This window comes from Dendronephthya gigantea, unplaced genomic scaffold (genome assembly GCF_004324835.1).
Source record: "Dendronephthya gigantea isolate DGI-Jeju-01 unplaced genomic scaffold, DenGig_1.0 000195F, whole genome shotgun sequence".
NCBI lineage: Eukaryota > Metazoa > Cnidaria > Anthozoa > Malacalcyonacea > Nephtheidae > Dendronephthya > Dendronephthya gigantea.
In genome coordinates this window covers 212,831-238,199 of record NW_021163205.1, presented here as the reverse complement: position 1 = coordinate 238,199, position 25,369 = coordinate 212,831, and the positions used below count along the sequence as shown (strand labels likewise).

At 38.8% G+C, this 25,369-nt stretch overlaps 49 non-coding genes across 49 annotated transcripts; all 49 read right to left on the bottom strand.

The window, feature by feature from the left end:
• Nucleotides 1–1,368: 1,368 nt before the first annotated feature.
• Trnav-aac lies at nt 1,369–1,441 on the bottom strand. Its single transcript has one exon. It is a non-coding gene; the product is annotated as a tRNA-Val (tRNA).
• A 172-nt stretch (nt 1,442–1,613) lies between these two features.
• Nucleotides 1,614–1,686, bottom strand: Trnav-cac. Its single transcript has one exon. It is a non-coding gene; the product is annotated as a tRNA-Val (tRNA).
• Nucleotides 1,687–2,327: 641 nt separating this feature from the next.
• On the bottom strand, nt 2,328–2,404 carry Trnav-aac. Its single transcript has one exon. It is a non-coding gene; the product is annotated as a tRNA-Val (tRNA).
• Nucleotides 2,405–4,848: 2,444 nt separating this feature from the next.
• On the bottom strand, nt 4,849–4,921 carry Trnav-gac. Its single transcript has one exon. It is a non-coding gene; the product is annotated as a tRNA-Val (tRNA).
• A 1,995-nt stretch (nt 4,922–6,916) lies between these two features.
• Trnav-cac lies at nt 6,917–6,989 on the bottom strand. Its single transcript has one exon. It is a non-coding gene; the product is annotated as a tRNA-Val (tRNA).
• A 515-nt stretch (nt 6,990–7,504) lies between these two features.
• On the bottom strand, nt 7,505–7,577 carry Trnav-cac. The gene has a single exon. It is a non-coding gene; the product is annotated as a tRNA-Val (tRNA).
• A 607-nt stretch (nt 7,578–8,184) lies between these two features.
• Trnav-uac lies at nt 8,185–8,257 on the bottom strand. Its single transcript has one exon. It is a non-coding gene; the product is annotated as a tRNA-Val (tRNA).
• Nucleotides 8,258–8,325: 68 nt separating this feature from the next.
• Nucleotides 8,326–8,402, bottom strand: Trnav-uac. The gene has a single exon. It is a non-coding gene; the product is annotated as a tRNA-Val (tRNA).
• A 68-nt stretch (nt 8,403–8,470) lies between these two features.
• Trnav-aac lies at nt 8,471–8,543 on the bottom strand. The gene has a single exon. It is a non-coding gene; the product is annotated as a tRNA-Val (tRNA).
• Nucleotides 8,544–8,710: 167 nt separating this feature from the next.
• Trnav-cac lies at nt 8,711–8,783 on the bottom strand. Its single transcript has one exon. It is a non-coding gene; the product is annotated as a tRNA-Val (tRNA).
• A 602-nt stretch (nt 8,784–9,385) lies between these two features.
• On the bottom strand, nt 9,386–9,462 carry Trnav-uac. The gene has a single exon. It is a non-coding gene; the product is annotated as a tRNA-Val (tRNA).
• Nucleotides 9,463–9,530: 68 nt separating this feature from the next.
• Nucleotides 9,531–9,603, bottom strand: Trnav-aac. Its single transcript has one exon. It is a non-coding gene; the product is annotated as a tRNA-Val (tRNA).
• A 167-nt stretch (nt 9,604–9,770) lies between these two features.
• Nucleotides 9,771–9,843, bottom strand: Trnav-cac. Its single transcript has one exon. It is a non-coding gene; the product is annotated as a tRNA-Val (tRNA).
• A 606-nt stretch (nt 9,844–10,449) lies between these two features.
• Nucleotides 10,450–10,522, bottom strand: Trnav-aac. Its single transcript has one exon. It is a non-coding gene; the product is annotated as a tRNA-Val (tRNA).
• A 167-nt stretch (nt 10,523–10,689) lies between these two features.
• Trnav-cac lies at nt 10,690–10,762 on the bottom strand. Its single transcript has one exon. It is a non-coding gene; the product is annotated as a tRNA-Val (tRNA).
• A 609-nt stretch (nt 10,763–11,371) lies between these two features.
• Nucleotides 11,372–11,444, bottom strand: Trnav-uac. The gene has a single exon. It is a non-coding gene; the product is annotated as a tRNA-Val (tRNA).
• Nucleotides 11,445–11,512: 68 nt separating this feature from the next.
• On the bottom strand, nt 11,513–11,586 carry Trnav-aac. The gene has a single exon. It is a non-coding gene; the product is annotated as a tRNA-Val (tRNA).
• A 167-nt stretch (nt 11,587–11,753) lies between these two features.
• On the bottom strand, nt 11,754–11,826 carry Trnav-cac. The gene has a single exon. It is a non-coding gene; the product is annotated as a tRNA-Val (tRNA).
• Nucleotides 11,827–12,667: 841 nt separating this feature from the next.
• On the bottom strand, nt 12,668–12,744 carry Trnav-cac. Its single transcript has one exon. It is a non-coding gene; the product is annotated as a tRNA-Val (tRNA).
• A 607-nt stretch (nt 12,745–13,351) lies between these two features.
• On the bottom strand, nt 13,352–13,424 carry Trnav-uac. The gene has a single exon. It is a non-coding gene; the product is annotated as a tRNA-Val (tRNA).
• A 68-nt stretch (nt 13,425–13,492) lies between these two features.
• On the bottom strand, nt 13,493–13,565 carry Trnav-aac. Its single transcript has one exon. It is a non-coding gene; the product is annotated as a tRNA-Val (tRNA).
• Nucleotides 13,566–13,731: 166 nt separating this feature from the next.
• On the bottom strand, nt 13,732–13,804 carry Trnav-cac. The gene has a single exon. It is a non-coding gene; the product is annotated as a tRNA-Val (tRNA).
• A 600-nt stretch (nt 13,805–14,404) lies between these two features.
• On the bottom strand, nt 14,405–14,477 carry Trnav-cac. The gene has a single exon. It is a non-coding gene; the product is annotated as a tRNA-Val (tRNA).
• A 606-nt stretch (nt 14,478–15,083) lies between these two features.
• Trnav-uac lies at nt 15,084–15,156 on the bottom strand. Its single transcript has one exon. It is a non-coding gene; the product is annotated as a tRNA-Val (tRNA).
• Nucleotides 15,157–15,224: 68 nt separating this feature from the next.
• Nucleotides 15,225–15,297, bottom strand: Trnav-aac. Its single transcript has one exon. It is a non-coding gene; the product is annotated as a tRNA-Val (tRNA).
• A 167-nt stretch (nt 15,298–15,464) lies between these two features.
• On the bottom strand, nt 15,465–15,537 carry Trnav-cac. Its single transcript has one exon. It is a non-coding gene; the product is annotated as a tRNA-Val (tRNA).
• A 581-nt stretch (nt 15,538–16,118) lies between these two features.
• Trnav-aac lies at nt 16,119–16,191 on the bottom strand. The gene has a single exon. It is a non-coding gene; the product is annotated as a tRNA-Val (tRNA).
• Nucleotides 16,192–16,358: 167 nt separating this feature from the next.
• On the bottom strand, nt 16,359–16,431 carry Trnav-cac. Its single transcript has one exon. It is a non-coding gene; the product is annotated as a tRNA-Val (tRNA).
• Nucleotides 16,432–17,037: 606 nt separating this feature from the next.
• Trnav-uac lies at nt 17,038–17,110 on the bottom strand. Its single transcript has one exon. It is a non-coding gene; the product is annotated as a tRNA-Val (tRNA).
• Nucleotides 17,111–17,178: 68 nt separating this feature from the next.
• Nucleotides 17,179–17,251, bottom strand: Trnav-aac. Its single transcript has one exon. It is a non-coding gene; the product is annotated as a tRNA-Val (tRNA).
• A 167-nt stretch (nt 17,252–17,418) lies between these two features.
• Nucleotides 17,419–17,491, bottom strand: Trnav-cac. Its single transcript has one exon. It is a non-coding gene; the product is annotated as a tRNA-Val (tRNA).
• A 604-nt stretch (nt 17,492–18,095) lies between these two features.
• On the bottom strand, nt 18,096–18,168 carry Trnav-aac. Its single transcript has one exon. It is a non-coding gene; the product is annotated as a tRNA-Val (tRNA).
• Nucleotides 18,169–18,335: 167 nt separating this feature from the next.
• Nucleotides 18,336–18,408, bottom strand: Trnav-cac. Its single transcript has one exon. It is a non-coding gene; the product is annotated as a tRNA-Val (tRNA).
• A 607-nt stretch (nt 18,409–19,015) lies between these two features.
• On the bottom strand, nt 19,016–19,087 carry Trnav-uac. Its single transcript has one exon. It is a non-coding gene; the product is annotated as a tRNA-Val (tRNA).
• Nucleotides 19,088–19,155: 68 nt separating this feature from the next.
• On the bottom strand, nt 19,156–19,228 carry Trnav-aac. The gene has a single exon. It is a non-coding gene; the product is annotated as a tRNA-Val (tRNA).
• A 167-nt stretch (nt 19,229–19,395) lies between these two features.
• Nucleotides 19,396–19,468, bottom strand: Trnav-cac. Its single transcript has one exon. It is a non-coding gene; the product is annotated as a tRNA-Val (tRNA).
• A 601-nt stretch (nt 19,469–20,069) lies between these two features.
• On the bottom strand, nt 20,070–20,142 carry Trnav-cac. Its single transcript has one exon. It is a non-coding gene; the product is annotated as a tRNA-Val (tRNA).
• A 607-nt stretch (nt 20,143–20,749) lies between these two features.
• Trnav-uac lies at nt 20,750–20,822 on the bottom strand. The gene has a single exon. It is a non-coding gene; the product is annotated as a tRNA-Val (tRNA).
• A 68-nt stretch (nt 20,823–20,890) lies between these two features.
• On the bottom strand, nt 20,891–20,963 carry Trnav-aac. The gene has a single exon. It is a non-coding gene; the product is annotated as a tRNA-Val (tRNA).
• A 167-nt stretch (nt 20,964–21,130) lies between these two features.
• Trnav-cac lies at nt 21,131–21,203 on the bottom strand. Its single transcript has one exon. It is a non-coding gene; the product is annotated as a tRNA-Val (tRNA).
• A 602-nt stretch (nt 21,204–21,805) lies between these two features.
• On the bottom strand, nt 21,806–21,878 carry Trnav-cac. Its single transcript has one exon. It is a non-coding gene; the product is annotated as a tRNA-Val (tRNA).
• A 607-nt stretch (nt 21,879–22,485) lies between these two features.
• Nucleotides 22,486–22,558, bottom strand: Trnav-uac. Its single transcript has one exon. It is a non-coding gene; the product is annotated as a tRNA-Val (tRNA).
• A 68-nt stretch (nt 22,559–22,626) lies between these two features.
• On the bottom strand, nt 22,627–22,699 carry Trnai-aau. The gene has a single exon. It is a non-coding gene; the product is annotated as a tRNA-Ile (tRNA).
• Nucleotides 22,700–22,866: 167 nt separating this feature from the next.
• Trnav-cac lies at nt 22,867–22,939 on the bottom strand. Its single transcript has one exon. It is a non-coding gene; the product is annotated as a tRNA-Val (tRNA).
• A 606-nt stretch (nt 22,940–23,545) lies between these two features.
• Nucleotides 23,546–23,618, bottom strand: Trnav-uac. The gene has a single exon. It is a non-coding gene; the product is annotated as a tRNA-Val (tRNA).
• Nucleotides 23,619–23,686: 68 nt separating this feature from the next.
• Nucleotides 23,687–23,759, bottom strand: Trnai-aau. The gene has a single exon. It is a non-coding gene; the product is annotated as a tRNA-Ile (tRNA).
• A 162-nt stretch (nt 23,760–23,921) lies between these two features.
• Nucleotides 23,922–23,995, bottom strand: Trnav-cac. The gene has a single exon. It is a non-coding gene; the product is annotated as a tRNA-Val (tRNA).
• Nucleotides 23,996–24,596: 601 nt separating this feature from the next.
• On the bottom strand, nt 24,597–24,669 carry Trnav-aac. The gene has a single exon. It is a non-coding gene; the product is annotated as a tRNA-Val (tRNA).
• Nucleotides 24,670–24,832: 163 nt separating this feature from the next.
• On the bottom strand, nt 24,833–24,905 carry Trnav-cac. The gene has a single exon. It is a non-coding gene; the product is annotated as a tRNA-Val (tRNA).
• Nucleotides 24,906–25,369: the final 464 nt, after the last annotated feature.

Genomic DNA, 25,369 nt, shown 5'->3' with positions numbered 1-25,369 from the left:
ATAACGGTTACAGGTTTAAATAAAATGTATGGAAGAAACACAGCGCACACAGCTGTTTCTTTACATGGTCAAACCGTTTACCTCGCGCCTCGAAAGAACTCTCGCATTCCAAGGTCTAATTAAGAAATGTCGCACTTCCAAGCAAACAAATTTGTATATGTTATTGGAACAATCGATGTTTCGCGAATTTTCGCATTCTTTATCTTATTTATATGGCAGGAAAAAAGAAGCACAGCGCAAATGTGATTTGTTTCCGCTAAGTTCTGGATTGGGTTCTCTGGCGTGTAAGGTGCTGTGACGAATTTTAATCCGTCTGTGTGGGTGTCGGCAAATATATCTTCATATACAGAATTTCAGTATATGTATTTTCGTATTTTCTTACAAAGAACTAAGACTAAAACTATTAAAGTATAATTGCTATTAAAGTTTCTCAAGCTACGGTATACTTGCTTTCTTTGGCGAATTGTTCCTTTCCTGTGGTTTCTGCAACTAGCTGCGATAATCCCGATGTCAGAGCTCTCCCGAATAACTTCGCTTACACGTTTACAACGTAGTGTCTTGCTCAAGTCACTGAAGATTATAACAGAGCATTTGATCATTGAAGATCTACCATTTGATCATTGAAGATCCATATAATGTAAAGTGCGACGCTTCACGTAATTCGTACGCTTTAGTTTATCGAGTATATTTCAGTTTGTATAGACCACTCCTTAATCGGTTCTACTTCAACATAAGTTCTGCTTCGTTCTGCCTCAGTGTTCACTACATGAATTGGGTAGCATCTTTGAAGTGTTTAAAGGAAGGAGCTGGTGTTGTTCTCTACGTTGCGGAAATTAAGATAAAAAATTGTTTTCTACGAGCCATAACGGTTACAGGTTTAAATAAAATGTATGGAAGAAACACAGCCCACATAGCTGTTTCTGTACATGGTCAAACCGTTTACCTTGCGCCTTGCGCCTCGAAAGAGCTCTCGCATTCCAAGGTCTAATTAAGAAATATCGCACTTCCACGCAAACAAATTTGTATATGTTATTGGAACACTCCATGTGTCGTCAATTTTCGAATTCTTTTTCTTATTTATATGGCAGGAAAAAAAGAAGCACAGCGCACATGTGATTTGTTTCCGCTAAGTTCTGGATTGGGTTCTCTGGCGTGTAAGGTGCACGTGATTTCCGCTTCACTACATGAATTGGGTAGCATCTTTGAAGTGTTTAAAGGAAGGAGCTGGTGTTATCCGGTATATTTATCAATTTTTTATTTAAGGAAAAGTATTTTCATAAGCCATCTTCAAGTTTGAAATCTGCTGTGCGATAACATTTGACCACAAACGATTATCCAGTGTTCAAAATAGGAAGAGTAGAAGCAAAGTGTTTCCGCCCAGGATTGAACTGGGGGCTTTGCGCGTGTTAGGCGCACGTGATAACCGCTACACTACGGAAACTGCCTCGTCCCCAGTCGCTTCAATGATGTAAATTTGATATATACATAAAATAAGCCAATAATTAAGAAGACCCTGTGGGCTGTGGACGAGGCAGCTACTGAACCACGCAAAGAACAGTCAGCAGAACAAGAATGGCAAAATTGTGTCTTTAAAAGAAGGAAAGAAAGCCAAATGTTTCCGCAAAGGTTTGAACTGGGGACCTTGCACGTGTGAAGCGCATGTGATAACCACTACACTACGAAAACATTCCCGTGGTTGAAAAAGAATATTTCCCTTCTGAATTTCAATTGGCAAATATCGAATGCTGGAAATTTTAGTAAAATAACTATAGAATTCTCTACGTTGCGGAAATTAAGATAAAAAATTGTTTTCTACGAGCCATAACCGTTACAGGTTTAAATAAAATGTATGGAAGAAACACAGCCCACATAGCTGTTTCTGTATATGGTCAAACCGTTTACCTTGCGCCTTGGGCCTCGAAAGAGCTCTCGCATTCCAAGGTGTAATTAAGAAATATCGCACTTCCACGCAAACAAATTTGTATATGTTATTGGAACACTCCATGTGTCGTCAATTTTCGAATTCTTTTTCTTATTTATATGGCAGGAAAAAAAGAAGCACAGCGCACATGTAGTTTGTTTCCACCAAGTTCCGAATTGGGTTCTCTGGCGCGTAAAGTGCACGTGATTCCCGCTACACTACATGAATTGCGTAGCATCTTTGAAGTTTTCAAAGGAAGGAGCTGGTGTTACCCGGTATATTTATCAATTGTTTCTTTAAGGAAAACTATTTTCATAAGCCATCTTCAAGTTTGAAATCTGCTGTGCGATAACATTTGACCACAAATGATTATCCAGTGTTCAAAATAGGAAAAGTAGAAGCAAAGTGTTTCCGCCCAGGATTGAACTGGGGGCCTTGCGCGTGTTAGGCGCACGTACGTGATAACCGCTACACTACGGAAACTGCCTCGTCCCCAGTCGCTTCAATGATGTAAAGCTGATATATACATAAAATAAGCGAAAACTTAAGAAGCGCCTGTGGACGAGGCAGTTACGGAAACACGCAAAGAACCGTCAGCAGAACAAGAATGGCAAAATTGTGTCTTTAAAAGAGGGGAACAAAGCGAAATGTTTCCGCCCAGGTTCAGGGGCGGATCTAGGATTTTTCGCACGTTAGTCAAAATATCGGATGTAAAAACGGTGAGGTGGTTCAATTGCCGTCCCCCGGCCGGAATAATGACATTTCAAAAATTATTTTAAAACGTATCATCTGAACGCGAAATTGATAAAAAAATTATACGCGAAAAGTACGCATTAAAATGTTAACGTTTAAATGTTTACTGAGCCTTCAGTTTTAATAGCAGAAACACGTAAGTCGAGATAACGGCAATAATAGGAAATTACACCCATGCCCATTGGCATGAATGCGGTCAATTTGTAAGACTGACTGAATAATATTCATAACTGTTACAGTATGAGCTAGTATTGCTCAAAGCTATGCTACATGCCAAATATAATATGTGCTTAATGCCGCTTACACTTTACAGTAAATATCATAGTTGGGCAATATTGTTTATAATGCGCTATAATCCATAATTGCCATATTGGTTTGGTGGGTAATCATGATTACGTTTTGATATAAACATGCATTACATGATTTTACAAATATATAAATCTTCTTTACGCGCCTAGATCTAGTATTATGCATTGGCTGTTTGTTAGACGCAAATTTATACAGTAAATCTTGGTTGATACTTGATACAAATAAACAATACAATAATCGACCTTATGACCGAACGACGACGGGCGAATGCAAATATATGCTAATACAGAACCACGCTCAAATATACAGTTAACATAGCAAATTATAGTTTATACGAACTTATATATAGGAGTATTGTTTATATGAACATCGACATGAATCTTTACCTTATCTCAGTAGATTTCTCATTTTGACGAGCACACGAGGTAACGGAATTATCCATATTACTCGACAAGACGACAACTAAAAGCTATTCGATATTTTCGCTATTTGTAGCGTGAACTTCCTAACAAAGATCTGTAATGGGCCTTGCAGGAACCTTAAATGCTGACGATGAAATGCCATTTTGTAAAATAAATATACGAATTCGTATAAATGGCGAGAGCGAGCAGTAGAATCCAGCAAATTTTTAAAAATATCCGCTGTCAAACATCCAGAAATTTTGCAATATTCCTTATTCACTTGAGAAGGATATATTTTTTCCTTGAAGTCAAATAAAGCAAACCAATAAGAAATCAATATTTTTCTTTCACCAGCAAATCGGAAAGCTTAAATTTGGCGAATGAGTCAAACCCCCGCAAAGATAAGGCAAGCCAATGAAGAACCAGTATTAGCCCTCCACCAGCCAATCGGAAACGCTTAAATTGCGCAGATGAGTCAGACCCCCGCAAAGATGAGTCAAACTCCTTCTAAACCAATCAAATGCCTAGAATCAGAAGTCGATGAGGCAAAATTCAAGCGCGTATCCGCTATTGTGACTCATTTGCCGAGGGCTCAAAAGTCAGTGACCAGCAACTGCATGAAGCTTAATAATTTTAACTGGACGGTTAATTTATCGAATGACTATTTTCGCTGACTGAAGTTTAAGTATTTCGACCTGGACTTGTGTATTTTTTGGCTTAGTCGCGTGACTCATCTGACAACCCCTAGATCCGTCCCTGCCCAGGTTTGAACTGCGGACCTTGCACGTGTGAAGCGCATGTGATAACCACTACACTACGAAAACTTTCCCGTGGTTGAAAAAGAATATTTCCCCTCAGCAGAATTTCATTTGGCAAAATATCGAATGCCGGAAATTTTAGTAAAATAATTATAGAATTTTCTACGTTGCGGAAATTAAGATTAAAATTGTTTTCTACGAGCCATAACGGTTACAGGTTTAAATAAAATTTATGGAAGAAACACAGCGCACATAGCTGTTTCTGTACATGGTAAAACCGTTCACCTTGCGCCTAGAAAGAGCTCTCCCGTTCCAAGGTCTAATTAAGAAATATCGCACTCCTAAGCAAACAAATTTCGATATGTTATTGGAACAGGAGATGTTTCGCCAATTTAATTTCGCATTCTTTATCTTATTTATATGGCAGGAAAAAAAAAGCAGGGCGCACATGTGGTTTGTTTCCGCTAAGTTCTGAATTGGGTTCTCTGGCGTGTAATGTGCACGTGATTACCGCTACACTACATGAATTGCGTAGCATCTTTGAAGTTTTCAAAGGAAGGAGCTGGTGTTATCCGGTATATTTATCAATTGTTTCTTTAAGGAAAACTATTTTCATAAGCCACCTTCAAGTTTGAAATCTGCTGTGCGATAACATTTGACCACAGACGATTATCCAGTGTTCAAAATAGGAAAAGTAGAAGCAAAGTGTTTCCGCCCAGGATTAAACTGGGGACCTTGCGCGTGTCAGGCGCACGTGATAACCGCTACACTACGGAAACTGCCTCGTCCCCAGTCGCTTCAGATAGATAGATAGATAGATGGTTTATTGACTTAAAACTTGCAGCCTCGGCAATAGGCTCCGGCTGAAAAACCTTAAGTGTTACAAAAAGTATGATCTATGTTATTAAAATCCATAAAAGTGGAGGTTCAATTGGTAAAACTATCTATTTACATTATTTAGTGTCTCAGATATATTATACGTATTTACTAGAGTTGAAATTGATAAAATCGTTTTTAAATCTAAATGTTCTACAGTTTGGAACTTGAAATATTCTTCTTTCTCTCAGAGATGCCTCAGATAAATTTAATGCTGGTAATAAATGGTGTAATTTGTCTTGCGGATCATTAACAATTTGCCGAAAAAGTTTATCGGTCAAATTTTGTCTTCGATCGAACAGTGACAAGAGACCTAGTTGATTGAGTGCATCCTCGTACGAATGTTCGGGGAGGATTATTCTGCAAGCTCGGCGTTGTAATCTTTCGAGATCGTCTGACAGGTATTTTGTAAGGGAATCGTGGAATACTTCGCACGCGTATTCAGCAACCGGCCGAATACAAGTAACATAGAACAAGAGAAGATCCTTGGATGGTAACTTTGCCCGTTTCAATTGTCGCAAGAAGTATAGACGAGTTGAAATCTTCTTGCATACAGTCTCAATATGTTTATTCCATTTGAGGTTGTCGGAGATGGTTAAACCGAGTAGTTTTTCACACTGGACTACTTCGATGTTTTTGTCGTTGATAATAATAGGATCAAACTCTCTCTTTACAGTTGAGAAACTTATTCGAAGTTCCTTGCATTTGGACTCTTTTAACTGCATACCATCACTTCTAGATTTTGAAGAGAATTCGTTGACATACGCTTGCATTATACTAGGTTGATCTTTATTTATGACTTCAGACATAGTTGAATCGTCTACGTATTTCCAAAGGTTCTTGTTATCAGCAACATCAAGGTCGTCCATCATGATTAAGAAAAGCCAAGGGCCTAATTTTGTCCCCTGGGGGACACCCGCTGGCACAGCCTTCCACTCGGAAAAACAGTCATCGCTAAGTTTAACTCTCTGACTGCGATCAGTGAGGAAGTCTAAGATCCAATGCAATATAGGTTTTGGGATGTTGTATTTTAACAGTTTTCGTGCGAGGATATGATGATCTATCATGTCGAAAGCTTTACGAAAGTCAAAAAGCATAATTCTGATTGTAGAGCCATTTCCGTCCGTGTTTTTATTCCAAAAATGCAACATGCTGATAAGGGCATACGTAGTGCTTGAATTCGGGATGGATCCGAATTGCCTTTTATCAATTGTGGCTAATACCGCAGGTTTTAGGTGTTGTTCAACCACGAATTCTTCGGCCAGTTTTGATAAAATAGGTGTTAATGATATTGGACGTAGGTTGTTATTAATGTCAGTTATGGGTTTCTTTTTAGGGATAGCAATAATGTCGGCCTCTTTCCAAGATTGTGGAATACGGCATTCGCGGTAAGAACTATCTAGGATCTCTTTGACTGGAAGTTCCAATAAATCAGCATTCTCTTTTAACACCCATGTTGGTATTCCATCAGGGCCGTGGGCTTTCCTTGGATTAAGCGTTGACAGTCTTTTAAATACGTCTCCTGCAGCAATTGTGACAGTAGAATCATTAACTGCGCCAAATAACAGATCTTGGTAATTCTCTGGAGTGAGAGGAGTAAATTCAGCCATTGGGGAAAGAAAAGAATCATTTATCTCGTTTGCAATATCTACTTTATCTGTTTCCGTAAGGTGTTCATCAGGTCTTAAGGCTTTAAGGATTTCTTCGTTATTTCCGCTAGTAGATTTTGCTCCACTGAGCTTCTTAACCTGATGTAAAGCTGATATATACATAAAAAAAGCCAATAAATAAGAAGACCCTGTGGGCTGTGGACGAGGCAGCTACTGAACCACGCAAAGAACAGTCAGCAGAACAAGAATGGCAAAATTGTGTCTTTAAAAGAAGGAAAGAAAGCCAAATGTTTCCGCAAAGGTTTGAACTGGGGACCTTGCACGTGTGAAGCGTATGTGATAACCACTACACTACGAAAACTTTCCAATGTTTGAAAAGGAATAGGAAAAAAGAAGCACAGCGCACATGTAGTTTGTTTCCACTAAGTTCTGAATTGGGTTCTGTGGCGTGTAAGGTGCACGTGATTACCGCTACACTATATGAATTGCGTAGCATCTTTGAAGTGTTCAAAGGAAGAAGCTGGTGTTATCCGGTATATATATATCAATTGTTTATTTAAAGAAAACTATTTTCATAAGCCATCTTCAAGTTTGAAATCTGCTGTGCGATAACATTTGACCACAAACGGTTATCCAGTGTTCAAAATAGGAATAGAAGAAGCAAAGTGTTTATTTCCGCCCAGGATTGAACTGGGGACCTTGCGCCTGTTAGGAGCACTTGATAACCGCTTCAATGATGTAAAACTGATATATACATTAATAAAGCCAAAAACTATCAAGAGCCTGTAGAGGAGGCAGCTACGGAAACATGCAAAGAATATTCCGCAGAAAAAGAATGGCAAAATTGTGTCTTTCAAACAGGGAAAGAAAGCGAATTGTTTCCGCCCAGGTTTGCACTGGGGACCTTGCGCGTGTGAAGCGCATGTGATAACCACTACACTACGAAAACTTACCAGTGGTTAATAAAGAATATTTCCCTTCTTACTTTCAATTGGCAAAATATCCAATCCTGGAAATTTTAGTAAAGTAACTTTAAAATTCTTTACGTTTCAGGAATTTCTACGAGTCATAACGGTTACAGGTTTAAAAAAATGTATCGAAAGAAACACAGCGCACATAGTTGTTTCTATACATGGACAAATTGTTTACCTTGCGCTTCTAAAGAGCACTTGATAACCGCTACACTAGAGAAATCGAATCGCACCTTAAAAGTATTTAAACCAAAGCATTGGTTAATCCGGTACATTTGTTATCGGTTTATTTTTCAGGAAGTAATTTCATTAGTCATCTTCAAGTCTGAAATCTGCTGCATGTGCGGCAACCTGTGTTCCACAAATAATTATCGTGCAAAAAAACATTCAAAAGAACAAAAGTAGCAAATTTAGTGTTTAATAGAGTGAATGAAAGCGAAATGTTCCCGCCCAGGATTGAACTGGGGAATAAAGCGAAAAACTATCAAGAGCCTGTAGACGAGGCAGCTACGGAAACATGCAAAGAAAATTCAGCAGAACAAGAATAGCAAAATTGTGTCTTTCAAACAGGGAAAGAAAGCGAATTGTTTCCGCCCAGGTTTGAACTGGGGACCTTGCGCGTGTAAAGCGCACGTGATAACCACTACACTACGGAAACACGCAAAGAACAGTCATCAGAACAAGAATGGCAAAATTGTATCTTTCAAACAGGGAAAGAAAGCGAATTGTTTCCGCCCAGGTTTGAACTGGGGACCTTGCGCGTGTAAAGCGCAATATAGTGATAACCACTACACTACGGAAACTCGCAAAGAACAGTCATCAGAACAAGAATTGCAAAATTGTGTCTTTAAAACAGGGAAAGAAAGCGAATTGTTTCCGCCCAGGTTTGAAATGGGGACCTTGCGCGTGTTAGGCGCACGTGATAACCGCTACACTACGGAAACTACATCGTTTCCAATCGCTTCAATGATGTAAAATTGATATATACATGAATAAAGCCAAAAACTATGTAAAGAGCTTATAGACGAGGCAGCTACGGAAACATGCAAAGAACATTCAGCAGGACAAGAATGGCAAAATTGTGTCTTTCAAACACGGAAAGAAGGCGAATTATTTCCGCCCAGGTTTGAACTGGGGACCTTCCGCGTGTGAAGCGCATGTGATAACCACTACACTACGAAAACTTACCAATGGTTGAAAAATAATATTTGCCTTGTGACTTTCTATTGGCAAAATATCCAATCCTGGAAATTTTAGTAAACTAACTTTAAAATTCTTTACCTTTCAGGAATTTCTACGAGTCATAACGGTTACAGGTTTAAAAAAATGTATCGAAAGAAACACAGCGCACATAGTTGTTTCTATACATGGACAAATTGTTTACCTTGCGCCTCTAAAGAGCACTTGATAACCGCTACACTAGAGAAATGGTATCGCACCTTAAAAGTGTTTAAACCAAAGCATTGGTTAATCCGGTACATTTGTAATCGGTTTATTTTTCAGGAAGTAATTTCATTAGTCATCTTCAAGTCTGAAATCTGCTGCATGTGCGGCAACTTGTGTTCCACAAATAATTATCGTGCAAAAAAACATTCAAAAGAACAAAAGTAGCAAATTTAGTGTTTAATAGAGTGAATGAAAGCGAAATGTTCCCGGATTGAACTGGGGAACAAAGCGAAAAACTATTAAAAGCCTGTAGACGAGGCAGCTACGGAAACATGCAAAGAACATTCAGCAGAACAAGAATAGCAAAATTGTGTCTTTCAAACAGGGAAAGAAAGCGAATTGTTTCCGCCCAGGTTTGAACTGGGGACCTTGCGCGTGTAAAGCGCAATATAGTGATAACCACTACACTACGGAAACACGCAAAGAACAGTCATCAGAACAAGAATTGCAAAATTGTGTCTTTAAAACAGGGAAAGAAAGCGAATTGTTTCCGCCCAGGTTTGAACTGGGGACCTTGCGCGTGTTAGGCGCACGTGATAACCGCTACACTACGGAAAGTACATCGTTTCCAATCGCTTCAATGATGTAAAATTGATATATACATGAATAAAGCCAAAAACTATGTAAAAAGCCTATAGACGGGGCAGCTACGGAAACATGCAAAGAACATTCAGCAGGACAAGAATGGCAAAATTGTGTCTTTCAAACACGGAAAGAAGGCGAATTGTTTCCGCCCAGGTTTAAACTGGGGACCTTGCGCGTGTGAAGCGCATGTGATATCCACTACACTACGAAAACTAACCCGTGGTTGAAAAATAATATTTCCCTTGTGACTTTCTGTTGGCAAAATATCCAATTCTGGAAATTTTAGTAAAATAACTTTAAAATTCTTTACGTTTTAGGAATTTCTACGAGTCATAACGGTTACAGGTTTAAAAAAATGTATCGAAAGAAACACAGCGCACATAGTTGTTTCTTTAGATGGTCAAATTGTTTACCTTGCGCCTCTAAAGAGCACTTGATAACCGCTACACTAGAAAAATCGTATCGCACCTTAAAATTGTTTAAACCAAAGCATTGGTTAATCCGGTACATTTGTTATCGGTTTATTTTTCAGGAAGTAATTTCATTAGTCATCTTCAAGTCTGAAATCTGCTGCATGTGCGGCAACTTGTGTTCCACAAATAATTATCGTGCAAAAAAACATTCAAAAGAACAAAAGTAGCAAATTTAGTGTTTAATAGAGTGAATGAAAGCGAAATGTTCCGCCCAGGATTGAAATGGGGAATAAAGCGAAAAACTATCAAGAGCCTGTAGACGAGGCAGCTACGGAAACATGCTAAGAACATTCAGCAGAACAAGAATAGCAAAATTGTGTCTTTCAAACAGGGAAAGAAAGCGAATTGTTTCCGCCCAGGTTTGAACTGGGGACCTTGCGCGTGTTAGGCGCACGTGATAACCGCTACACTACGGAAACTACATCGTTTCCAATCGCTTCAATGATGTAAAACTGATAAATACATGAATAAAGCCAAAAACTATGTAAAGAGCCTATAGACGAGGCAGCTACGGAAACATGCAAAGAACATTCAGCAGGACAAGAATGGCAAAATTGTGTCTTTCAAACACGGAAAGAAGGCGAATTGTTTCCGCCCAGGTTTGAACTGGGGACCTTGCGCGTGTGAAGCGCATGTGATAACCACTACACTACGAAAACTTACCAATGGTTGAAATATAATATTTGCCTTGTGACTTTCTATTGGCAAAAATATCCAATCCTGGAAATTTTAGTAAAATAACTTTAAAATTCTTTACGTTTCAGGAATTTCTACGAGTCATAACGGTTACAGGTTTAAAAAAAATGTATCGAAAGAAACACAGCGCACATAGTTGTTTCTATAGATGGTCAAATTGTTTACCTTGCGCCTCTAAAGAGCACTTGATGACCGCTACACTAGAGAAATGGTATCGCACCTTAAAAGTGTTTAAACCAAAAGCATTGGTTAATCCGGTACATTTGTTATCGGTTTATTTTTCAGGAAGTAATTTCATTAGTCATCTTCAAGTCTGAAATCTGCTGCATGTGCGGCAACTTGTGTTCCACAAATAATTATCGTGCAAAAAAACATTCAAAAGAACAAAAGTAGCAAATTTAGTGTTTAATAGAGTGAATGAAAGCGAAATGTTCCGCCCAGGATTGAAATGGGGAATAAAGCGAAAAACTATCAAGAGCCTGTAGACGAGGCAGCTACGGAAACATGCAAAGAACATTCAGCAGAACAAGAATAGCAAAATTGTGTCTTTCAAATAGGGAAAGAAAGCGAATTGTTTCCGCCCAGGTTTGAACTGGGGACCTTGCGCGTGTAAAGCGCACGTGATAACCACTACACTACGGAAACACGCAAAGAACAGTCATCAGAACAAGAATTGCAAAATTGTGTCTTTAAAACAGGGAAAGAAAGCGAATTGTTTTCCGCCCAGGTTTGAACTGGGGACCTTGCGCGTGTTAGGCGCACGTGATAACCGCTACACTACGGAAACTACATCGTTTCCAATCGCTTCAATGATGTAAAATTGATATATACATGAATAAAGCCAAAAACTATGTAAAGAGCCTGTAGACGAGGCAGCTACGGAAACATGCAAAGAACATTCAGCAGGACAAGAATGGCAAAATTGTATCTTTCAAACACGGAGAGAAGGCGAATTGTTTCCGCCCAGGTTTAAACTGGGGACCTTGCGCGTGTGAAGCGCATGTGATATCCACTACCCTACGAAAACTAACCCGTGGTTGAAAAATAATATTTCCCTTGTGACTTTCTGTTGGCAAAATATCCAATTCAGGAAATTTTAGTAAAATAACTTTAAAATTCTTTACGTTTTAGGAATTTCTACGAGTCATAACGGTTACAGGTTTAAAAAAATGTATCGAAAGAAACACAGCGCACATAGTTGTTTCTTTAGATGGTCAAATTGTTTACCTTGCGCCTCTAAAGAGCACTTGATAACCGCTACACTAGAAAAATCGTATCGCACCTTAAAATTGTTTAAACCAAAGCATTGGTTAATCCGGTACATTTGTTATCGGTTTATTTTTCAGGAAGTAATTTCATTAGTCATCTTCAAGTCTGAAATCTGCTGCATGTGCGGCACTTGTGTTCCACAAATAATTATCGTGCAAAAAAACATTCAAAAGAACAAAAGTAGCAAATTTAGTGTTTAATAGAGTGAATGAAAGCGAAATGTTCCCGCCCAGGATTGAAATGGGGAATAAAGCGAAAAACTATCAAGAGCCTGTAGACGAGGCAGCTACGGAAACATGCTAAGAACATTCAGCAGAACAAGAATAGCAAAATTGTGTCTTTCAAACAGGGAAAGAAAGCGAATTGTTTCCGCCCAGGTTTGGGGGACCTGCGCGTGTTAGGCGCACGTGATAACCGCTACACTACGGAAACTACATCGTTTCCAATCGCTTCAATGATGTAAAACTGATAAATACATGAATAAAGCCAAAAACTATGTAAAGAGCCTATAGACGAGGCAGCTACGGAAACATGCAAAGAACATTCAGCAGGACAAGAATGGCAAAATTGTGTCTTTCAAACACGGAAAGAAGGCGAATTGTTTCCGCCCATGCAGGTTTGAACTGGGGACCTTGCGCGTGTGAAGCGCATGTGATAACCACTACACTACGAAAACTTACCAATGGTTGAAAAATAATATTTGCCTTGTGACTTTCTATTGGCAAAATATCCAATCCTGGAAATTTTAGTAAAATAACTTTAAAATTCTTTACGTTTCAGGAATTTCTACGAGTCATAACGGTTACAGGTTTAAAAAAATGTATCGAAAGAAACACAGCGCACATAGTTGTTTCTATAGATGGTCAAATTGTTTACCTTGCGCCTCTAAAGAGCACTTGATGACCGCTACACTAGAGAAATGGTATCGCACCTTAAAAGTGTTTAAACCAAAGCATTGGTTAATCCGGTACATTTGTTATCGGTTTATTTTTCAGGAAGTAATTTCATTAGTCATCTTCAAGTCTGAAATCTGCTAAATGTGCGGCAACTTGTGTTCCACAAATAATTATCGTGCAAAAAAACATTCAAAAGAACAAAAGTAGCAAATTTAGTGTTTAATAGAGTGAATGAAAGCGAAATGTTCCCGCCCAGGATTGAAATGGGGAATAAAGCGAAAAACTGTCAAGAGCCTGTAGACGAGGCAGCTACGGAAACATGCAAAGAACATTCAGCAGAACAAGAATAGCAAAATTGTGTCTTTCAAATAGGGAAAGAAAGCGAATTGTTTCCGCCCAGGTTTGAACTGGGGACCTTGCGCGTGTAAAGCGCACGTGATAACCACTACACTACGGAAACACGCAAAGAACAGTCATCAGAACAAGAATTGCAAAATTGTGTCTTTAAAACAGGGAAAGAAAGCGAATTGTTTCCGCCCAGGTTTGAACTGGGGTCCTTGCGCGTGTTAGGCGCACGTGATAACCGCTACACTACGGAAACTACATCGTTTCCAATCGCTTCAATGATGTAAAATTGATATATACATGAATAAAGCCAAAAACTATGTAAAAGCCTGTAGACGAGGCAGCTACGGAAACATGCAAAGAACATTCAGCAGGACAAGAATGGCAAAATTGTGTCTTTCAAACACGGAAAGAAGGCGAATTGTTTCCGCCCAGGTTTGAACTGGGGACCTTGCGCGTGTGAAGCGCATGTGATAACCACTACACTACGAAAACTTACCCGTGGTTGAAAAATAATATTTCCCTTGTGACTTTCTATTGGCAAAATATCCAATCCTGGAAATTTTAGTAAAATAACTTTAAAATTCTTTAAGTTTCAGGAATTTCTACGAGTCATAACGGTTACAGGTTTAAAAAAAGTATCGAAAGAAACACAGCGCACATAGTTGTTTCTATAGATGGTCAAATTGTTTACCTTGCGCCTCTAAAGAGCACTTGATAACCGCTACACTAGAGAAATCGTATCGCACCTTAAAAGTGTTTAAACCAAAGCATTGGTTAATCCGGTACATTTGTTATCGGTTTATTTTTCAGGAAGTAATTTCATTAGTCATCTTCAATCTGAAATCTGCTGCATGTGCGGCAACTTGTGTTCCACAAATAATTATCGTGCAAAAAAACATTCAAAAGAACAAAAGTAGCAAATTTAGTGTTTAATAGAGTGAATGAAAGCGAAATGTTCCCGGATTGAACTGGGGAATAAAGCGAAAAACTATCAAGAGCCTGTAGAGGAGGCAGCTACGGAAACAAGCAAAGAACATTCATCAGGACAAGAATGGCAAAATTGTGTCTTTCAAACACGGAAAGAAGGCGAATTGTTTCCGCCCAGGTTTGAACTGGGGACCTTGCGTCTGTGAAGCGCATGTGATAACCACTACACTACGAAAACTTACCCGTGGTTGAAAAATAATATTTCCCTTGTTACTTTCTATTGGCAAAATATCCAATCCTGGAAATTTTAGTAAAATAACTTTAAAATTCTTTACGTTTTATGAATTTCTACGAGTCATAACGGTTACAGGTTTAAAAAAATGTATCGAAAGAAACACAGCGCACATAGTGTTTCTGTAGATGGTCAAATTGTTTACCTTGCGCCTCTAAAGAGCACTTGATGACCGCTACACTAGAGAAATGGTATCGCACCTTAAAAGTGTTTAAACCAAAGCATTGGTTAATCCGGTACATTTGTTATCGGTTTATTTTTCAGGAAGTAATTTCATTAGTCATCTTCAAGTCTGAAATCTGCTAAATGTGCGGCAACTTGTGTTCCACAAATAATTATCGTGCAAAAAAACATTCAAAAGAACAAAAGTAGCAAATTTAGTGTTTAATAGAGTGAATGAAAGCGAAATGTTCCCGCCCAGGATTGAAATGGGGAATAAAGCGAAAAACTATCAAGAGCCTGTAGACGAGGCAGCTACGGAAACATGCAAAGAACATTCAGCAGAACAAGAATAGCAAAATTGTGTCTTTCAAATAGGGAAAGAAAGCGAATTGTTTCCGCCCAGGTTTGAACTGGGGACCTTGCGCGTGTAAAGCGCACGTGATAACCACTACACTACGGAAACACGCAAAGAACAGTCATCAGAACAAGAATTGCAAAATTGTGTCTTTAAAACAGGGAAAGAAAGCGAATTGTTTCCGCCCAGGTTTGAACTGGGGACCTTGCGCGTGTTAGGCGCACGTGATAACCGCTACACTACGGAAACTACATCGTTTCCAATCGCTTCAATGATGTAAAATTGATATATACATGAATAAAGCCAAAAACTATGTAAAGAGCCTGTAGACGAGGCAGCTACGGAAACATGCAAAGAACATTCAGCAGGACAAGAATGGCAAAATTGTGTCTTTCAAACACGGAAAGAAGGCGAATTGTTTCCGCCCAGGTTTGAACTGGGGACCTTGCGCGTGTGAAGCGCATGTGATAACCACTACACTACGAAAACTTACCCGTGGTTGAAAAATAATATTTCCCTTGATGAACTTCTATTGGCAAAATATCCAATGGAAATTTTAAAATTCTTTAAGTTTCAGGAATTTCTACGAGTCATAACGGTTACAGGTTTAAAAAAATGTATCGAAAGAAACACAGCGCACATAGTTGTTTCTTTAGATGGTCAAATTGTTTACCTTGCGCCTCTAAAGAGCACTTGATAACCGCTACACTAGAAAAATCGTATCGCACCTTTTGTTTAAACCAAAGCATTGGTTAATCCGGTACATTTGTTATCGGTTTATTTTTCAGGAAGTAATTTCATTAGTCATCTTCAAGTCTGAAATCTGCTGCATGTGCGGCAACTTGTGTTCCACAAATAATTATCGTGCAAAAAAACATTCAAAAGAACAAAAGTTTTAGTGTTTAATAGAGTGAATGAAAGCGAAATGTTCCCGCCCAGGATTGAAATGGGGAATAAAGCGAAAAACTATCAAGAGCCTGTAGACGAGGCAGCTACGGAAACATGCTAAGAACATTCAGCAGAACAAGAATAGCAAAATTGTGTCTTTCAAACAGGGAAAGAAAGCGAATTGTTTCCGCCCAGGTTTGAACTGGGGACCTTGCGCGTGTTAGGCGCACGTGATAACCGCTACACTACGGAAACTACATCGTTTCCAATCGCTTCAATGATGTAAAACTGATAAATACATGAATAAAGCCAAAAACTATGTAAAGAGCCTATAGACGAGGCAGCTACGGAAACATGCAAAGAACATTCAGCAGGACAAGAATGGCAAAATTGTGTCTTTCAAACACGGAAAGAAGGCGAATTGTTTCCGCCCAGGTTTGAACTGGGGACCTTGCGCGTGTGAAGCGCATGTGATAACCACTACACTACGAAAACTTACCAATGGTTGAAATATAATATTTGCCTTGTGACTTTCTATTGGCAAAATATCCAATCCTGGAAATTTTAGTAAAATAACTTTAAAATTCTTTACGTTTCAGGAATTTCTACGAGTCATAACGGTTACAGGTTTAAAAAAATGTATCGAAAGAAACACAGCGCACATAGTTGTTTCTATAGATGGTCAAATTGTTTACCTTGCGCCTCTAAAGAGCACTTGATGACCGCTACACTAGAGAAATGGTATCGCACCTTAAAAGTGTTTAAACCAAAGCATTGGTTAATCCGGTACATTTGTTATCGGTTTATTTTTCAGGAAGTAATTTCATTAGTCATCTTCAAGTCTGAAATCTGCTAAATGTGCGGCAACTTGTGTTCCACAAATAATTATCGTGCAAAAAAACATTCAAAAGAACAAAAGTAGCAAATTTAGTGTTTAATAGAGTGAATGAAAGCGAAATGTTCCCGCCCAGGATTGAAATGGGGAATAAAGCGAAAAACTATCAAGAGCCTGTAGACGAGGCAGCTACGGAAACATGCAAAGAACATTCAGCAGAACAAGAATAGCAAATTGTGTCTTTCAAATAGGGAAAGAAAGCGAATTGTTTCCGCCCAGGTTTGAACTGGGGACCTTGCGCGTGTAAAGCGCACGTGATAACCACTACACTACGGAAACACGCAAAGAACAGTCATCAGAACAAGAATTGCAAAATTGTGTCTTTAAAACAGGGAAAGAAAGCGAATTGTTTCCGCCCAGGTTTGAACTGGGGACCTTGCGCGTGTTAGGCGCACGTGATAACCGCTACACTACGGAAACTACATCGTTTCCAATCGCTTCAATGATGTAAAATTGATATATACATGAATAAAGCCAAAAACTATGTAAAGAGCCTGTAGACGAGGCAGCTACGGAAACATGCAAAGAACATTCAGCAGGACAAGAATGGCAAAATTGTGTCTTTCAAACACGGAAAGAAGGCGAATTGTTTCCGCCCAGGTTTAAACTGGGGACCTTGCGCGTGTGAAGCGCATGTGATATCCACTACCCTACGAAAACTAACCCGTGGTTGAAAAATAATATTTCCCTTGTGACTTTCTGTTGGCAAAATATCCAATTCAGGAAATTTTAGTAAAATAACTTTAAAATTCTTTACGTTTTAGGAATTTCTACGAGTCATAACGGTTACAGGTTTAAAAAAATGTATCGAAAGAAACACAGCGCACATAGTTGTTTCTTTAGATGGTCAAATTGTTTACCTTGCGCCTCTAAAGAGCACTTGATAACCGCTACACTAGAAAAATCGTATCGCACCTTAAAATTGTTTAAACCAAAGCATTGGTTAATCCGGTACATTTGTTATCGGTTTATTTTTCAGGAAGTAATTTCATTAGTCATCTTCAAGTCTGAAATCTGCTGCATGTGCGGCAACTTGTGTTCCACAAATAATTATCGTGCAAAAAAACATTCAAAACAAAAGTAGCAAATTTAGTGTTTAATAGAGTGAATGAAAGCGAAATGTTCCCGCCCAGGATTGAAATGGGGAATAAAGCGAAAAACTATCAAGAGCCTGTAGACGAGGCAGCTACGGAAACATGCTAAGAACATTCAGCAGAACAAGAATAGCAAAATTGTGTCTTTCAAACAGGGAAAGAAAGCGAATTGTTTCCGCCCAGGTTTGAACTGGGGACCTTGCGCGTGTTAGGCGCACGTGATAACCGCTACACTACGGAAACTACATCGTTTCCAATCGCTTCAATGATGTAAAACTGATAAATACATGAATAAAGCCAAAAACTATGTAAAGAGCCTATAGACGAGGCAGCTACGGAAACATGCAAAGAACATTCAGCAGGACAAGAATGGCAAAATTGTGTCTTTCAAACACGGAAAGAAGGCGAATTGTTTCCGCCCAGGTTTGAACTGGGGACCTTGCGCGTGTGAAGCGCATGTGATAACCACTACACTACGAAAACTTACCAATGGTTGAAAAATAATATTTGCCTTGTGACTTTCTATTGGCAAAATATCCAATCCTGGAAATTTTAGTAAAATAACTTTAAAATTCTTTACGTTTCAGGAATTTCTACGAGTCATAACGGTTACAGGTTTAAAAAAATGTATCGAAAGAAACACAGCGCACATAGTTGTTTCTATAGATGGTCAAATTGTTTACCTTGCGCCTCTAAAGAGCACTTGATGACCGCTACACTAGAGAAATGGTATCGCACCTTAAAAGTGTTTAAACCAAAGCATTGGTTAATCCGGTACATTTGTTATCGGTTTATTTTTCAGGAAGTAATTTCATTAGTCATCTTCAAGTCTGAAATCTGCTAAATGTGCGGCAACTTGTGTTCCACAAATAATTATCGTGCAAAAAAACATTCAAAAGAACAAAAGTAGCAAATTTAGTGTTTAATAGAGTGAATGAAAGCGAAATGTTCCCGCCCAGGATTGAAATGGGGAATAAAGCGAAAAACTGTCAAGAGCCTGTAGACGAGGCAGCTACGGAAACATGCAAAGAACATTCAGCAGAACAAGAATAGCAAAATTGTGTCTTTCAAATAGGGAAAGAAAGCGAATTGTTTCCGCCCAGGTTTGAACTGGGACCTTGCGCGTGTAAAGCGCACGTGATAACCACTACACTACGGAAACACGCAAAGAACAGTCATCAGAACAAGAATTGCAAAATTGTGTCTTTAAAACAGGGAAAGAAAGCGAATTGTTTCCGCCCAGGTTTGAACTGGGGACCTTGCGCGTGTTAGGCGCACGTGATAACCGCTACACTACGGAAACTACATCGTTTCCAATCGCTTCAATGATGTAAAATTGATATATACATGAATAAAGCCAAAAACTATGTAAAGAGCCTGTAGACGAGGCAGCTACGGAAACATGCAAAGAACATTCAGCAGGACAAGAATGGCAAAATTGTGTCTTTCAAACACGGAAAGAAGGCGAATTGTTTCCGCCCAGGTTTGAACTGGGGACCTTGCGCGTGTGAAGCGCATGTGATAACCACTACACTACGAAAACTTACCCGTGGTTGAAAAATAATATTTCCCTTGTGACTTTCTATTGGCAAAATATCCAATCCTGGAAATTTTAGTAAAATAACTTTAAAATTCTTTAAGTTTCAGGAATTTCTACGAGTCATAACGGTTACAGGTTTAAAAAAATGTATCGAAAGAAACACAGCGCACATAGTTGTTTCTATAGATGGTCAAATTGTTTACCTTGCGCCTCTAAAGAGCACTTGATAACCGCTACACTAGAGAAATCGTATCGCACCTTAAAAGTGTTTAAACCAAAGCATTGGTTAATCCGGTACATTTGTTATCGGTTTATTTTCAGGAAGTAATTTCATTAGTCATCTTCAATTCTGAAATCTGCTGCATGTGCGGCAACTTGTGTTCCACAAATAATTATCGTGCAAAAAAACATTCAAAAGAACAAAAGTAGCAAATTTAGTGTTTAATAGAGTGAATGAAAGCGAAATGTTCCCGGATTGAACTGGGGAATAAAGCGAAAAACTATCAAGAGCCTGTAGAGGAGGCAGCTACGGAAACAAGCAAAGAACATTCATCAGGACAAGAATGGCAAAATTGTGTCTTTCAAACACGGAAAGAAGGCGAATTGTTTCCGCCCAGGTTTGAACTGGGGACCTTGCGTGTGTGAAGCGCATGTGATAACCACTACACTACGAAAACTTACCCGTGGTTGAAAAATAATATTTCCCTTGTTACTTTCTATTGGCAAAATATCCAATCCTGGAAATTTTAGTAAAATAACTTTAAAATTCTTTACGTTTTATGAATTTCTACGAGTCATAACGGTTACAGGTTTAAAAAAATGTATCGAAAGAAACACAGCGCACATAGTTGTTTCTGTAGATGGTCAAATTGTTTACCTTGCGCCTCTAAAGAGCACTTGATGACCGCTACACTAGAGAAATGGTATCGCACCTTAAAAGTGTTTAAACCAAAGCATTGGTTAATCCGGTACATTTGTTATCGGTTTATTTTTCAGGAAGTAATTTCATTAGTCATCTTCAAGTCTGAAATCTGCTAAATGTGCGGCAACTTGTGTTCCACAAATAATTATCGTGCAAAAAAACATTCAAAAGAACAAAAGTAGCAAATTTAGTGTTTAATAGAGTGAATGAAAGCGAAATGTTCCCGCCCAGGATTGAAATGGGGAATAAAGCGAAAAACTATCAAGAGCCTGTAGACGAGGCAGCTACGGAAACATGCAAAGAACATTCAGCAGAACAAGAATAGCAAAATTGTGTCTTTCAAATAGGGAAAGAAAGCGAATTGTTTCCGCCCAGGTTTGAACTGGGGACCTTGCGCGTGTAAAGCGCACGTGATAACCACTACACTACGGAAACACGCAAAGAACAGTCATCAGAACAAGAATTGCAAAATTGTGTCTTTAAAACAGGGAAAGAAAGCGAATTGTTTCCGCCCAGGTTTGAACTGGGGACCTTGCGCGTGTTAGGCGCACGTGATAACCGCTACACTACGGAAACTACATCGTTTCCAATCGCTTCAATGATGTAAAATTGATATATACATGAATAAAGCCAAAAACTATGTAAAGAGCCTGTAGACGAGGCAGCTACGGAAACATGCAAAGAACATTCAGCAGGACAAGAATGGCAAAATTGTTTCTTTCAAACACGGAAAGAAGGCGAATTGTTTCCGCCCAGGTTTGAACTGGGGACCTTGCGCGTGTGAAGCGCATGTGATAACCACTACACTACGAAAACTTACCCGTGGTTGAAAAATAATATTTCCCTTGTGACTTTCTATTGGCAAAATATCCAATCCTGGAAATTTTAGTAAAATAACTTTAAAATTCTTTAAGTTTCAGGAATTTCTACGAGTCATAACGGTTACAGGTTTAAAAAAATGTATCGAAAGAAACACAGCGCACATAGTTGTTTCTATAGATGGTCAAATTGTTTACCTTGCGCCTCTAAAGAGCACTTGATAACCGCTACACTAGAGAAATCGTATCGCACCTTAAAAGTGTTTAAACCAAAGCATTGGTTAATCCGGTACATTTGTTATCGGTTTAATTTTCAGGAAGTAATTTCATTAGTCATCTTCAAGTCTGAAATCTGCTGCATGTGCGGCAACTTGTGTTCCACAAATAATTATCGTGCAAAAAAACATTCAAAAGAACAAAAGTAGCAAATTTAGTGTTTAATAGAGTGAATGAAAGCGAAATGTTCCCGGATTGAACTGGGGAATAAAGCGAAAAACTATCAAGAGCCTGTAGAGGAGGCAGCTACGGAAACATGCAAAGAACATTCATCAGGACAAGAATGGCAAAATTGTGTCTTTCAAACACGGAAAGAAGGCGAATTGTTTCCGCCCAGGTTTGAACTGGGGACCTTGCGTGTGTGAAGCGCATGTGATAACCACTACACTACGAAAACTTACCCGTGGTTGAAAAATAATATTTCCCTTGTTACTTTCTATTGGCAAAATATCCAATCCTGGAAATTTAGTAAAATAACTTTAAAATTCTTTACGTTTTATGAATTTCTACGAGTCATAACGGTTACAGGTTTAAAAAAATGTATCGAAAGAAACACAGCGCACATAGTTGTTTCTGTAGATGGTCAAATTGTTTACCTTGTGCCTCTAAAGAGCACTTGATAACCGCTACACTAGAAAAATCGTATCGCACCTTAAAAGTGTTTAAACCAAAGCATTGGTTAATCCGGTACATTTGTTATCGGTTTATTTTTCAGGAAGTAATTTCATTAGTCATCTTCAAGTCTGAAATCTGCTGCATGTGCGGCAACTTGTGTTCCAGAAATAATTAATCGTGCAAAAAAACATTCAAAAGAACAAAAGTAGCAAATTTATTGTTTAATAGAGTGAATGAAAGCGAAATGTTCCCGCCCAGGATTGAACTTGGGAATAAAGCGAAAAACTATCAAGAGCCTGTAGACGAGGCAGCTACGGAAACATGCAAAGAACATTCAGCAGAACAAGAATGGCAATATTGTGTCTTTCAAACAGGGAAAGAAAGCGAATTGTTTCCGCCCAGGTTTGAACTGCGGACCTTGCGCGTGTAAAGCGCACGTGTTAACCACTACACTACGGAAACACGCAAAGAACAGTCATCAGAACAAGAATGGCAAAATTGTGTCTTTAAAACAGGGAAAGAAAGCGAATTGTTTCCGCCCAGGTTTGAAATGGGGACCTTGCGCGTATTATGCGCACGTGATAACCGCTACACTACGGAAACTACATCGTTTCCAATCGCTTCAATGATGTAAAACTGATATAAACATGAATAAAGCCAAAAACTATGTAAAGAGCCTATAGACGAGGCAGCTACGGAAACATGCAAAGAACATTCAGCAGGACAAGAATGGCAAAATTTTTTCTTTCAAACACGGAAAGAAGGCGAATTGTTTCCGCCCAGGTTTGAACTGGGGACCTTGCGCGTGTGAAGCGCATGTGATAACCACTACACTACGAAAACTTACCCGTGGTTGAAAAATAATATTTCCCTTGTGACTTTCTATTGGAAAAATATCCAATCCTGGAAATTTTAGTAAAATAACTTTAAAATTCTTTACGTTTCAAGAATTTCTACGAGTCATAACGGTTACAGGTTTAAAAAAATGTATCGAAAGAAACACAGCGCACATAGTTATTTCTGTAGATGGTCAAATTGTTTACCTTGCGCCTCTAAAGAGCACTTGATAACCGTTACACTAGAAAAATCGTATTGCACATTAAAAGTGTTAAACCAAAGCATTGGTTAATCCGGTACATTTGTTATCGGTTTATTTTTCAGGAAGTAATTTCATTAGTCATCTTCAAGTCTGAAATCTGCTGCATGTGCGGCAACTTGTGTTCCACAAATAATTATCGTGCAAAAAAACATTCAAAAGAACAAAAGTAGCAAATTTATTGTTTAATAGAGTGAATGAAAGCGAAATGTTCCCGCCCAGGATTGAACTTGGGAATAAAGCGAAAAACTATCAAGAGCCTGTAGACGAGGCAGCTACGGAAACATGCAAAGAACATTCAGCAGAACAAGAATGGCAATATTGTGTCTTTCAAACAGGGAAAGAAAGCGAATTGTTTCCGCCCAGGTTTGAACTGCGGACCTTGCGCGTGTAAAGCGCACGTGTTAACCACTACACTACGGAAACACGCAAAGAACAGTCATCAGAACAAGAATGGCAAAATTGTGTCTTTAAAACAGGGAAAGAAAGCGAATTGTTTCCGCCCAGGTTTGAAATGGGGACCTTGCGCGTATTATGCGCACGTGATAACCGCTACACTACGGAAACTACATCGTTTCCAATCGCTTCAATGATGTAAAACTGATATAACATGAATAAAGCCAAAAACTATGTAAAAGCCTAGACGAGGCAGCTACGGAAACATGCAAAGAACATTCAGCAGGACAAGAATGGCAAAATTGTTCTTTCAAACACGGAAAGAAGGCGAATTGTTTCCGCCCAGGTTTGAAACTGGGGACCTTGCGCGTGTGAAGCGCATGTGATAACCACTACACTACGAAAACTACCCGTGGTTGAAAAATAATATTTCCCTTGTGACTTTCTTGGAAAATATCCAATCCTGGAAATTTTAGTAAAATAACTTTAAAATTCTTTACGTTTCAAGAATTTCTACGAGTCATAACGGTTACAGGTTTAAAAAAATGTATCGAAAGAAACACAGCGCACATAGTTATTTTCTTAGATGGTCAAATTGTTTACCTTGCGCCTCTAAAGAGCACTTGATAACCGTACACTAGAAAAATCGTATTGCACATTAAAAGTGTTTAAACCAAAGCATTGGTTAATCCGGTACATTTGTTATCGGTTTATTTTTCAGGAAGTAATTTCATTAGTCATCTTCAAGTCTGAAATCTGCTGCATGTGCGGCAACTTGTGTTCCACAAATAATTATCGTGCAAAAAAACATTCAAAAGAACAAAAGTAGCAAATTTAGTGTTTAATAGAGTGAATGAAAGCGAAATGTTCCCCCCAGGATTGAACTGGGGAATAAAGCGAAAAACTATCAAGAGCCTGTAGACGAGGCAGCTACGGAAACATGCAAAGAACATTCAGCAGAACAAGAATGGCAAAATTGTGTCTTCAAAACAGGGAAAGAAAGCGAATTGTTTCCGCCCAGGTTTGAACTGGGGACCTTGCGCGTGTTAGGCGCACGTGATAACCGCTACACTACGGAAACTACATCGTTTCCAATCGCTTCAATGATGTAAAACTGATATACATGAATAAAGCCAAAAACTATGTAAAGCCTATAGACGAGGCAGCTACGGAAACATGCAAAGAACATTCAGCAGGACAAGGATGGCAAAATTGTGTCTTTCAAACACGGAAAGAAGGCGAATTGTTTCCGCCTAGGTTTGAACTGGGGACCTTGCGCGTGTGAAGCGCATGTGATAACCACTACACTACGAAAACTTACCCGTGGTTGAAAAATATATTTGCCTTGTGACTTTCTATTGGCAAAATATCCAATCCTGGAAATTTTAGTAAAATAACTTTAAAATTCTTTACGTTTCAGGAATTTCTACGAGTCATAACGGTTACAGGTTTAAAAAAATGTATCGAAAGAAACACAGCGCACATAGTTGTTTCTATTGATGGTCAAATTGTTTACCTTGCGCCTCTAAAGAGCACTTGATAACCGCTACACTAGAGAAATGGTATCGCACCTTAAAAGTGTTTAAACCAAAGCATTGGTTAATCCGGTACATTTGTTATCGGTTTATTTTTCAGGAAGTAATTTCATTAGTCATCTTCAAGTCTGAAATCTGCTAAATGTGCGGCAACTTGTGTTCCACAAATAATTATCGTGCAAAAAAACATTCAAAAGAACAAAAGTAGCAAATTTAGTGTTTAATAGAGTGAATGAAAGCGAAATG